Below are 10,904 nucleotides of genomic sequence, written 5' to 3'. Positions count from 1 at the left end.
TTTGGTTGGAGGGAAAAGCTCAATTTGGGTAGCAAGGTGGCATTGTGGAGAGAGTATCAGGGCTGGAGTCAAGAAGACTCATCTTCCTGAGTTGGAATCCAGCTTCAGACACTTACTAGCTGTGTGACCCTGAGTAAGTCACTTAACCCTGTTTGTCTCAGTTCCTCATCTGTAAAATGAACTAAAGAAAGAAATGGCAAATCACTACAGTATCTCTGCCAAGATAACCTCAAATGGAGTAACAAAGAATAGAATATAAGTGAAACAGCTGAACAACAAATTAGACTTAAGTAATAGAAAAAATGTTAATAATTCAGATTAAACCTAACAATATACCTTGTATACATTTTTTTTTCCTTTTCCAGTATATCATTCCCCATCTACCCCCACTTCTAACAAAGGTCTATGAATGTCTATAAGCTCATCATGATAATTAGAGCAGAATAAAAAAATTGATCAGAGGATCCCCCAATTAGCCCCCATTATATCTTCCAGACAAGATCCTTCTCTTCAAAGCTCAACTCAGATATTGCTTCTTTTTAAAAAAAAAAATTATTTTATTTTCAATTTAAGGAATAAAACAAGCATTTTCATAACATAGTATAATTAAAGAAAAGATTGCCCATGAAATTGCAATTTCTTATGTACAACTTGTTATTCACTTTAAAGATATAATAAAGTTATCATGTAAATTTCTTTTTTTCCTTTTTTCCTTTCCCTTCTCCTACCCTGCCCTAGAGATAGCTACAATTAGATGTAAATATGTATGCATGTATACACATATGTGTGTATACATATATATAATCATTCTGTACATACTTCTATTTATCAGTTCTTTGTTACATGAAAATATCCCAGGTTCCCCCAGATAAAAATGCTTGTTCTTTGTTTCTCTCTGTCTTTCCCCCTCTTTTGATTCTTCATCTGTAAAATGAGGAAGTTGAATTAGGTGGATTTGAAGAACTCTTTCCAGTTCTAAATTCACAATCCTAATCCTTGAGGGACACCTATATAAAGTAGTGAAGAATTGAATGAAGAGCCAAGAAGGGAGACTGACAAGGAATTGGTAGAAACATGAGAGAATAAGGGGAACCAAGAGAGCATAGCATCTCTAAGGTTAAGGGGTGAGGACAAGTATTTAGCAGAAGAAAGTATCTACTGGCTGATTGCTAATGGAAAACACCCTGGTAGGGGTTCATCCACTACCGTATTTCAGTTACCTCCTTGTCTGTAGTAGTAACTTCACCCCCTTGACCCAGCAACTACTATTAGGTCTGTTTCCCAAGGTGATCAGAGAAGAAGGAAAATAACCCCCTAAGTCCGGAAATATTTATAGTAGCTCTTTTTGTGATGGCAAAGTACTGAAAATGGAGGGGATGCCCAATAGGGAAATGGATGAACACATTATGGTATATGATTATGATAGACTACGACTGTGCTATAAGAAATGATGACCTGGTTGATTTTAGAAAAACTTGCATGAAGTAATGAAGAGAAATGAACAGAACCAAGAGAATGCTATACATAACAGCAATATTGTTTATAGAGTAACTGTGAATGACCAAGCTATTCTGAGTATTATAAATATTCAAATCAACCATAAAGGACTAAGGCAGGAAAGTGTTATCTACTTTCAGAGAAAGACCTAATAAATAGAAGTATTCAAAGTATGTTTTACACACACAGACACACACATGCATACTATATCTACCTATATATAACACTATATAGATATATACATACTATATAGACAGATATACATGTATGTATATGTGTGTGTCAAGTGGTAGCCTTCTCTAATGCAGGGAGGGAAGGAGACAGTTTGGAACTCAAAAATGTAACCAAAAAATTAAAATTAAATTTAAAAAATACCCAATGTATGAAGTGTAAATTTGGGAGGATGGAGTAGAGTGTGTTCTATTAAAAAAAATTATAAGATATCTTAAGATGTTAAGGCTCAGCGTGTTTCTAATGATGTCCTATGTTCAAGAAGTTTCCTAAAGGGTATCAGTGAAGAAATATACAATTGAGTAAAGATGTTTTATCTTGTTTGTGTTTTTCATCGTAGGATACTGCCTCCACAGACAGACTGGCAGCAGTGTGTTCCTCTGTAACTTATGGTCCTAGAGAGGTAGAAGAGAAACTCAAAGGTTATATGTCTTGCTTCTTAGCGTGTTCAAAGAGGACCAGCGCCTCTGGTGGGAGGGCTTGCTGAGACCTTAGGGCTGCTCATTCACCTTTGGTGTCCACATGGCCCTCAATTCTCACCTGTGGCTCCCAGAAGCTATAACACATGCAGTAGCCATACCCTCAGTGAACTGTCTGTGGGCTAAACCACGTCGAGGGAGTTTCCTTGCCTGGGATTTTCCTTTGTTGTTTTTCAATCATGTCCAACTCTTCCTGACCCCATTTGGGATATTTTTGGCAAAGATACCAGAGTAGTTAGCCATGTACTTCTCCAACTCATTTTACAGATGAAGAAACTGAGGCAAATACGGTTAAATGACTTGCCCAGGATCAGTGTCTGAGGCCAGGTTTGAACTCAGGAAGATGAATTTTCCTGACTTCAGGCCTGGTACTCTATCTACTGTACTACCTAGCTGCCCCCAACAACCCTGTGAGGGAGGTATTTATTATTATCCCCATTTTACAAATGAAGAAACTGAGTCTGAGATAAGTTAAGTGACTTACCTAGAGTCACACAGCTAGTAAGTATCTAAGTCAGAATTTGAACTCAGGTCTTGCTGACTCCTAATCCAGTCCTCTTGCCCACTGTGATAGGTTGCTACCTAAAATAAACTAGATATGATAACTGTACAAGAGGGGTATAAAATGCTATGCAATCAGATGAGGAGAGACCTCTGTATGCTGGGGGCATCAGGAGGAGACAACATTTGAGCTGGACCTTAAAGAATAAGAAGGATGTCAATAGGTGGGAGGAGCATCTAGGTGGCACAGTGAATAGAGCACTAGGCTTGGAATCAGGAAGACTCATCTTCATGAGTTCAAATCCAACCTCAGACACTTGGTGGCATGACCCTGGACAAGTCACTTAACCCTGTTTGCCTCTGTAAAATGAGCTGGAGAAGGAAATGGCAAAACACTCCAGTATCTTTGCTAAAAAACCACAAATGAGGTCACAAAGAGTCGGATGTGACTGAAAAGATACACCAACAGCAGTGGATGGAGGTGCAAATAGAGGAGGGCATTCCTGAAACTAGGAATTGTGTGAGTAAAGACAAAGTGCTAGAAGAGCTTGTTGCATGTTTGGGTGATGAACTGTAGTGTAGTTTGGCTAGACCATAGGGTATCTTAAGGAGAACAGTGGAAGATAAAGATCATACAGGAAGTAACCTCAGAGGCTATCACATCCAACCCCTCTATTTATTGATAATGAACCTAGTCCTAGAAAGGTTAAGTGATTTGCCTGGGGTCATACAGAAGTGTCTGAGGTGGCATTTGCACCCAGGTCTTCCTACCTCCTCCTCTAGGGTTCTTTATACTATCTCTGGAAAAGTAGGCAGGAGCTGGGTTATGGAGGGATGTCTTTGAAAGCCAACATTAGGAGTTTGGACTTAATTCAGTAGGTGATAGGGAGCCACTGAAGAATTTTAAGCAATGAGGGATTTTTAAAAATATTTGTGCACCAGAAAAACCAAGCTTGTAGCAAGGTGCAGAGCAAATAAGAGGAAGACAAGATTTCAGGAAGAGAAAATGGTTAGGAGGTTTTTGCAACTATCCAGGACAGACGGAATAAAGGAATGGACTAAGGGGTGGCAGCAGTGGGAAAAAATATCCCATTTCTTTAGATCTTTATCCCCAGCAAGTTGTCAGGAAAGCAAGAGATATGACAGACTATAAGACTTAAGACAATGATAAGTATACTGAATAGCTTCCTAGACTACAATATTTGGAAAGAAAGGTGTTTTTTTTTCCTTTTTGTAAAGGCATGTTTTTTTTTGTCCAGAAAATTCTGTTCACTATGGTCCATTGACATTAATTTTGTGATAAATCACAATTTTGTTGTTGAATCCTTTCAGTCATGTCCAACTCTTTATGATCTCATTTTAGGGTTTTCTTAGCAAAGATACTTGGCAAAAAAACTTGTCATTTCCTTCTCCAGCTCATTTTACAGATGAGAAACTGAGGCAAACAAGGTTAAGTGACTTGTCTAAGGTCACACATAGCTACTAAGTGTCTGAGGTTGGCTTTGAACTCAGGTCTTCTTGACTCCAGGGCAGAGGTTCTATCCACTGTAAATGCCACCAAGCTGCCCTTACTTTGCAAGCACTTAAGAAATGCTCACTCTGTCTCTCTGTCTCTTTTTATATCTGTTATCTCATTCAATCTTCACATCTGCTATATAAATAGTTGATAAGACTAGTACCTCTTGGCTAAGAATTGGAAATTGAGAGGATACCCATCAATTGGGGAATGGATGAATGAGTCATGGTATAGGACTGTGATGAAATATTATTGTGCTATAAAAAATGACAAGCAAGATAATTTCAGAAAAACCTGGAAAGACCTACATGAACTGAAGCAAAGTGAAATGAGAAAAACCAGGAGAATGTTGTACATAGTAACAGCAATATTGTATGATGAAGAATTGTGAATGATTTGGCTATTCTCAGCAACACAATGATCTAAGATAGTCCTGAAGGACTCATAATGAAACATGCTATCTGCCTCCAGAGAAAGAACTGATATTTTCTAAATACAGATTGAAGCATATGATTTTTCCCTTCCTTCCTTTCTTTTCCCCTTTTCCTTTCTTTTGTTGTTTGAGTCCTTTTGTACAAAATGACTAATATGGAAATGTTTTACATGATTGCACATCTATAACCTATACCAGATTGCTTGCCATCTCAGGGAATAGGGAGGGGAGAAAACGAGGAATGGATAGAATCTGGAACTCAGAACTTTAAAAAAAATTAAGAATTGTTTTAACACGTTATTGGGGGTAAAATATTTTTAAAAAACAGTAAACCAATTTAAAAAAATAGTATCTCTACTGTAAGGGTGGATGAGCCCATCTACCTTTGTTGCTCAATTGCTACCTTTGTTGTCCAATTGCTATACCGGTGAGCCCAACTCATCTGTGGCTCAAGAAGCCATAGCATATACAGAGGCTACACTGTAGCAAATAGTTTTGGCAGATGGGCTTAACCAGGTTGAGGGTAATGAATAAGCCTCAAACTCATTTGTGAGTTATAGAGATGTCTACCCTATCTTCCTTAGCAAGAATGGGCAGAATGAGAACAATTTGTTCCAAAGTCATGAAAATGATGCCAGGGTCATTTATGTCATCCCAGACCATTGCTAGTCATTGTGACTTTTGTCTTGCCACTGGACTTTGATGACTCTGGAAGAGAGAATGAGCAACTCTTCCTCACTTAAATTCAATTTATGTGCAAGTCAAAAGACATCACCCATACCATTTTACCATCTATCATCCATCTCTACTTAAATTTATCTTGCCCTTGGAGTTCTGCAAATCACTTTACATATATTACCCCCATTTAATCCTCATAACAACCCTGTGAAACTATTATTATCCCCATCTTACAGATGGGGAAACTGAGGCTCAGACAGATGAACTGTCTTGCCCATGGCCACACAGTAAATGTATAGGCAAGATTCTAATTGAAGTCTTCCTGACTGCAAGACCAGCACCTTCTCCACTACATCCCACTACTTCTCAATGAAGCTTTGGGGTAAGGTCCAGGGTGATTTCAGTATAGTCTGTTATTAAAGAAATTGGATGAAAAGTGAAATCCTGGATTAAATGGGTGTTCTTTGAATCCCTAACTATGATAGTGGAAAGCACATTCAATTTGGTATTTTGTTGTTGTTGTTCAGTCATTTCAGTTTGCCTCCAACTCTCTATGACTCTGTTTGGGGATTTTCTCTGCAAAGATGCCAGAGTGGTTTGCCGTTTCCTTCTCCAGCTCATTTTACAGATGAAGAACTAAGGCAAACAGGGTTAAGTGACTTGCCCAGGGTCACAAAACTAGAAGTGTTGGAGGCTGGATTTGAGCTCTCAAAGCTGAGTCTTCCTGATGGCAAGCCCAACATTCTATCTACTGAACCACCTAGCTGTCCTCAAATTTGGAATTAGAGATCCAGAATTCCAAATATTATTTTGCTACTTAGTACCCATCCCCTTTCTGGCCCTCAGTTTCATCACTTGTAAAATGAGAATATTGGACTGAATGATCTCCAAGCTTCCTCCAACTGTAGGTCCCTCTGTCCTGGGGAGTCTACAGGACTGACACATCCTCTCTGCCCTAGGCGTGTAATTTCTGACTCATCTATTTTCCTGCCAAGTCCCTTAGCCTCATGGTGCATTCCTAACTATTCATTCTGTAAGTAACGTACTGCTCAGGAATCCAAGGCCCAAGTCCTCCTTGTGACAAAGTTCTGTTTATTGCGCAGCTTGGACTTAGACCTTTGCTCCTTAGGCAGAAATCAGTCTTCACTTTAGCCTTCCTCCTCCGCCTCCAATCAATCAGTGAATTCCCTCCTTCCCCTCCTTTTGAGTGGACAAGTAACCCATTGTCTTAGATTCCCTTAGATTCCCTCTGGCCCCCAGGATCTATGCTGTGTAGGGGCCCCAAGGAGGTGGGCGGGCATAGGCAGCTGGGTCAGGAAAAATGCCATCAGAGGGTCCTGAAGCTTAGGGGAAACAATGGAGAATCAGTTTATCAGAAGTGGGAGGGCCCTCAGAATAAAAAATGTAAGAACATAGAACATAGAATGTCAGAGCTGAGAAGGTCCTTACAACATAGCTAGAAGGAAGACATACTGTCAGAGTTGGGAAGAAACTTAGAAATCATTTGGTTTAACACTTACATTCTACAGTTGGTCCTTTTTGAGTGAGAGCAAAAGTTTTGTCCCATTGGGAAATTTGGGAGGCAGAATTCACCAGGTTCTCTAGACAGTGGCTGGAGAGTATCAGTGTAGATGTAGGGGAGGTGAACTATGGGTCAGGTAAGGACAACAGTCAAGGAAAGCAGTGTTATCTCTTTACACAAAGGACAATTGTACCCATGGACCAATCGCTTATATCACAGGCACAACCTAATTAACATTAAAGATCCCCAAAGCAGGGAGAAAGCTACGTCTGAAAACCTGGCTACAGAGACCTGTAGGGATGGTATATGAGAAATGACAGGTATACCTGAGGCCTGGTTACCCTAGTTCTCTCTGAATTTCATGTAAGAGGCTTAGGGACTATAAGAGGACAACTGTCTCATGTCAAGCACACAGTAGAGAATCCCCTGAAGTGTGGCTTCTGGGTTTCTGGGTAGAAACTATAAGTAATTTTTTGGAACCCAACAAAGGGACAATTTCTTGCTAATGATCTCTGGAGTGGAATTCAGATGAAAGGACAGGTTAGGAGAGAAAAAAACTCTAGGAAAATTTGGAGAAAAAAAACCTATCTGCTAGTGGTGGTGATCTCATTTCATCCTTAAAACAATTCTCTGAGACAAGTAAGGAAGTTGTTGTAATTCGGTCCTTTCAGACTCTGACCCCATTTGGGGTTTTGTTGCCAAATTACTGGAGTGGTTTGCCATTTCCTACTCCGGCTCATTTTACAGATGAGGAAACTGAGGCAAACAGGGTTAAGTGACTTGCCCAAGGTCACACAGCTAATAAGTGTCTGCCACATTTGAACTCAGAAAGATAAATCTTTCTGACTCTAGGCCCAGTGCTGTACCCACTATACCACCTGGCTGCCCCATGAGACAGGTAAGGAGGTATTATCTTCATTTTGCAGATGAGGACATTGAGGTATTTATAGAGTTAAGATCACACAGCTACTAAGTGATAATCAGAACCTGAACCTAGGTCTTTTCCTTAAATGCAAGACCATGTCTTATCTCCCAGCGCATATATATATATATATATATATATATATATATATATATATATATATATATATATATATATAGTATATATCATGTTATTGTTGAATTCTTATTCCAGATTCAGGGTTTTCCCTGCTATTAGTACCTCATATCACACAGACATACCTGGCTACTCTGCCTACCTTTCTTATGAGACCCTTTCTGGCCCAATTTTGTTCAGATCTGGTCAAGTAGGCTAAATTCAGAAATCTCTGACTACAATATAGGTAGATCTATTGCTCTGCCCACCCCAACCTTCTACCCCTCTCAAGGCAACAGGAGTGAGGAAGCCACCTTGATCTTCTCCTCTTCTCAGTAAAGGGGGATTCCAAAGTTGCTACTTGACTATGTCTTTAAACCCAAGTCACTCAAGTTCTCACTGACTGGCCAACAGTAGGTCCCAGCCCAAGTCTCACCTGCTCATCATTTGGCTCAGAGGTCACTCAAGTTCTCACTGACTGGCCAACAGTAGGTCCCAGCCCAAGTCTCACCTGCTCATCATTTGGCTCAGAGTGAGTGTAAATCCCAAAGGCTTCTGTTGTAAGGGCCTTTCCCTCTCTGATTGATTCTTTTGTGAAGGCAAAGTAGGCCATCTTTTGCCTCACTTCTTACCTAGCTTTTTAACTACTGAATGGGTGTTGCCTTAGACAAACTGAGACCTGGGAAAGACTGTCACTTATAAAGGCCATCACTAGTCATCTTCTCACTTGCCTCTAATGACTCTAGAGGAAAGAGTGAGGCCTTGCACGGCTCTGCTTCACTTAAATCCAATTTGTAAGTGAAGACATCACCCTCCTGATCTTAGCAGTTTTCTTCTAGAATGAAGGATGAACAACAATCCCAGTAAAGTTAACTGTGATACTTTTGGGAAAAGTGTGCAGGTTGAGTTAGGTGGCAATGCTGAGGGTACAACATGGTAACTGAACAGAAAGGACTGGACAGGAAATTGCTTTAACAAAGGGGAGCCAAGCCTGAAAGGGCATGTAGGAAAACATGCTAAATTAATAAAGAGGTGGGAAGGGACTAAAGGTGGGAGAGATAGGAAGACATTGAAAAAGCAAGAGAATAATGAAGAGACACATAAAGGAGTACAAATCTTGCCTCAGACACTTACTAGCTATGTAACCCTGGGCAGGCAACTTAACCTTCCCCCAGCTTGGTTTCCTCATCTGTAAAATAAGAATAATAACAGCATCCATCTCATAGGGTTCTTGTAAGGATCTTTGATCTAATGGTTTGTAAGGTGCTTTGTAAACACTAAAACTACATATAAATGAAGTGATAGCCATTAGATATGGAGGATAAGGAGACACAATAGACAGAGTACCAGGCTGGAGTCAGAAAGACCTGAGTACAAACCTGGCCTCGGTTACTTAATAGCTGTGTGACCCTGGACAAGTCACTTAACCCTACTTGTCTCAGTTTCCTCATCTGTCAAATGAACTCTAGAAGGAAAGGGCAGGCCACTCCAATATCTTTGGCAAGAAAACCCCAAATGGGATCACGAAGAATCAGACATGATTGAAACGAGTGAACAGCAAAATCAGGAGACACAGAGATGGCAGTCATCACAGCTACTAAAAATGTCAAGTAAAAAGCTTGCCAAACTTTCAAACAATGTCTGGCATATAGTGAGGCTTAATAAATGCTAGTTGTTTAAAAAAATACTCTTTCCACCTTCAGTCTCATCTCAACAACAACAAAACTATAATGAGGAATTTCTTTTCTCTACCTTCTCCCCGCCCCTAATCCCAACTGAGACAGGAGTTGGACAAGGCACTTGAAGAGGCATTCCCCAACAAAAAGGAAATTTGTTCCATCCCTACATTCCCTCCCACTCCTGCTGGGCTGAACTGTTCACACCAGTTTCAGTTCTCACAAACATGCATTTGAGCTCCATCCTTTCAGAAAGGGGAATAAGCTTAGAGAGGATGGGAAATGTTCCTTTTAGATAACAGAGAACAGGATAAAAGGTGATAATGAAGACCTTGGTCTACACCTTGGTGTAGGGAAGGCATTAGGAAGGAGGGTGAGGTATGTAGAAGTTAGTATCCTAATGTCAGTTTCAGGCTAGGAGGAAAGACAGAGAGAAGTGTTTGGGACTATAGTACATGGAGACCCAATGTTTGGGACTGTAGTACATGGAGACCCAAATCTTCCTCTTGCAGCAAAAGACAAATGTACTACTAACATACATAAATGCATAGGCACATAATATAGACACCAGCAACAACCATTTCTACTTTAGACATTAGAGCTCTCCACTGCCACTCCCCCTCCCACCTACACCCACTCCCCCCCCCCCCATTTTTAGCTGGCACATCTCTTCCAGATGTGTAAGAATCCAGTAGTGTCTGGATTCTTAGATGACTTCAGCTCCATCCTTATCCCTACAGGGAGGAATTTTTTGGACCAACAAAAAAGTGCATTAATAAAAAGGAAAAGTGTCCAGTCCTGATGTTATTCCCTAAGAAGGTACACATGCCTATCCTTAGTTTTAACTGTCAACCTTGCTTTCCTGGAGACTAGCTAGGAATGGGGTCTGAAAGAGGATGATGTTTTCCCCATTGTTGTCACCCCTTAGCTCATGTCTTCTTCCCCAGCCCCCCCTTCTTTATCTTCCAGAAGAGCTGTTCAGGGTCAAGATGATCATAGAATTTAGGGCAGACAGGGACTTTGGAGGCCACATACACAATGGGTTGTAAAAGAGATAGATAGACAGCTTAAGTCAGTCGTGTCCCACTCTCCCTGATCCCATTTGGGGTTTTCTTAGCAAAGATACTGGAGTGGTTTCCAATTTCCTTCTTCAGCTCATTTGACAGATGAAGAAACAGAGGCAAAGAGGGTGAAATGACTTGCCCAGGTCACACAGCTAGTAAGTTTCTGGGGTTGGACTTGAACTCAGGTCCAATTTGACTCCAGGCCCAGCACTCTACCCACTGCTCCACCTAGCTGCCCCAGACAACACTGACCTCCGATTATTTTACAGAT

The sequence above is a fragment of the Petaurus breviceps genome, unplaced genomic scaffold, assembly GCF_028583685.1.
Source record: "Petaurus breviceps papuanus isolate PSGF00001 unplaced genomic scaffold, PetGlider_PUasm1.0 90865, whole genome shotgun sequence".
In the NCBI taxonomy this organism is placed as follows: Eukaryota; Metazoa; Chordata; class Mammalia; order Diprotodontia; family Petauridae; genus Petaurus; species Petaurus breviceps.
The sequence above is the reverse complement of the archived record's forward strand: the minus strand, read 5'-3'. Positions refer to the sequence as shown.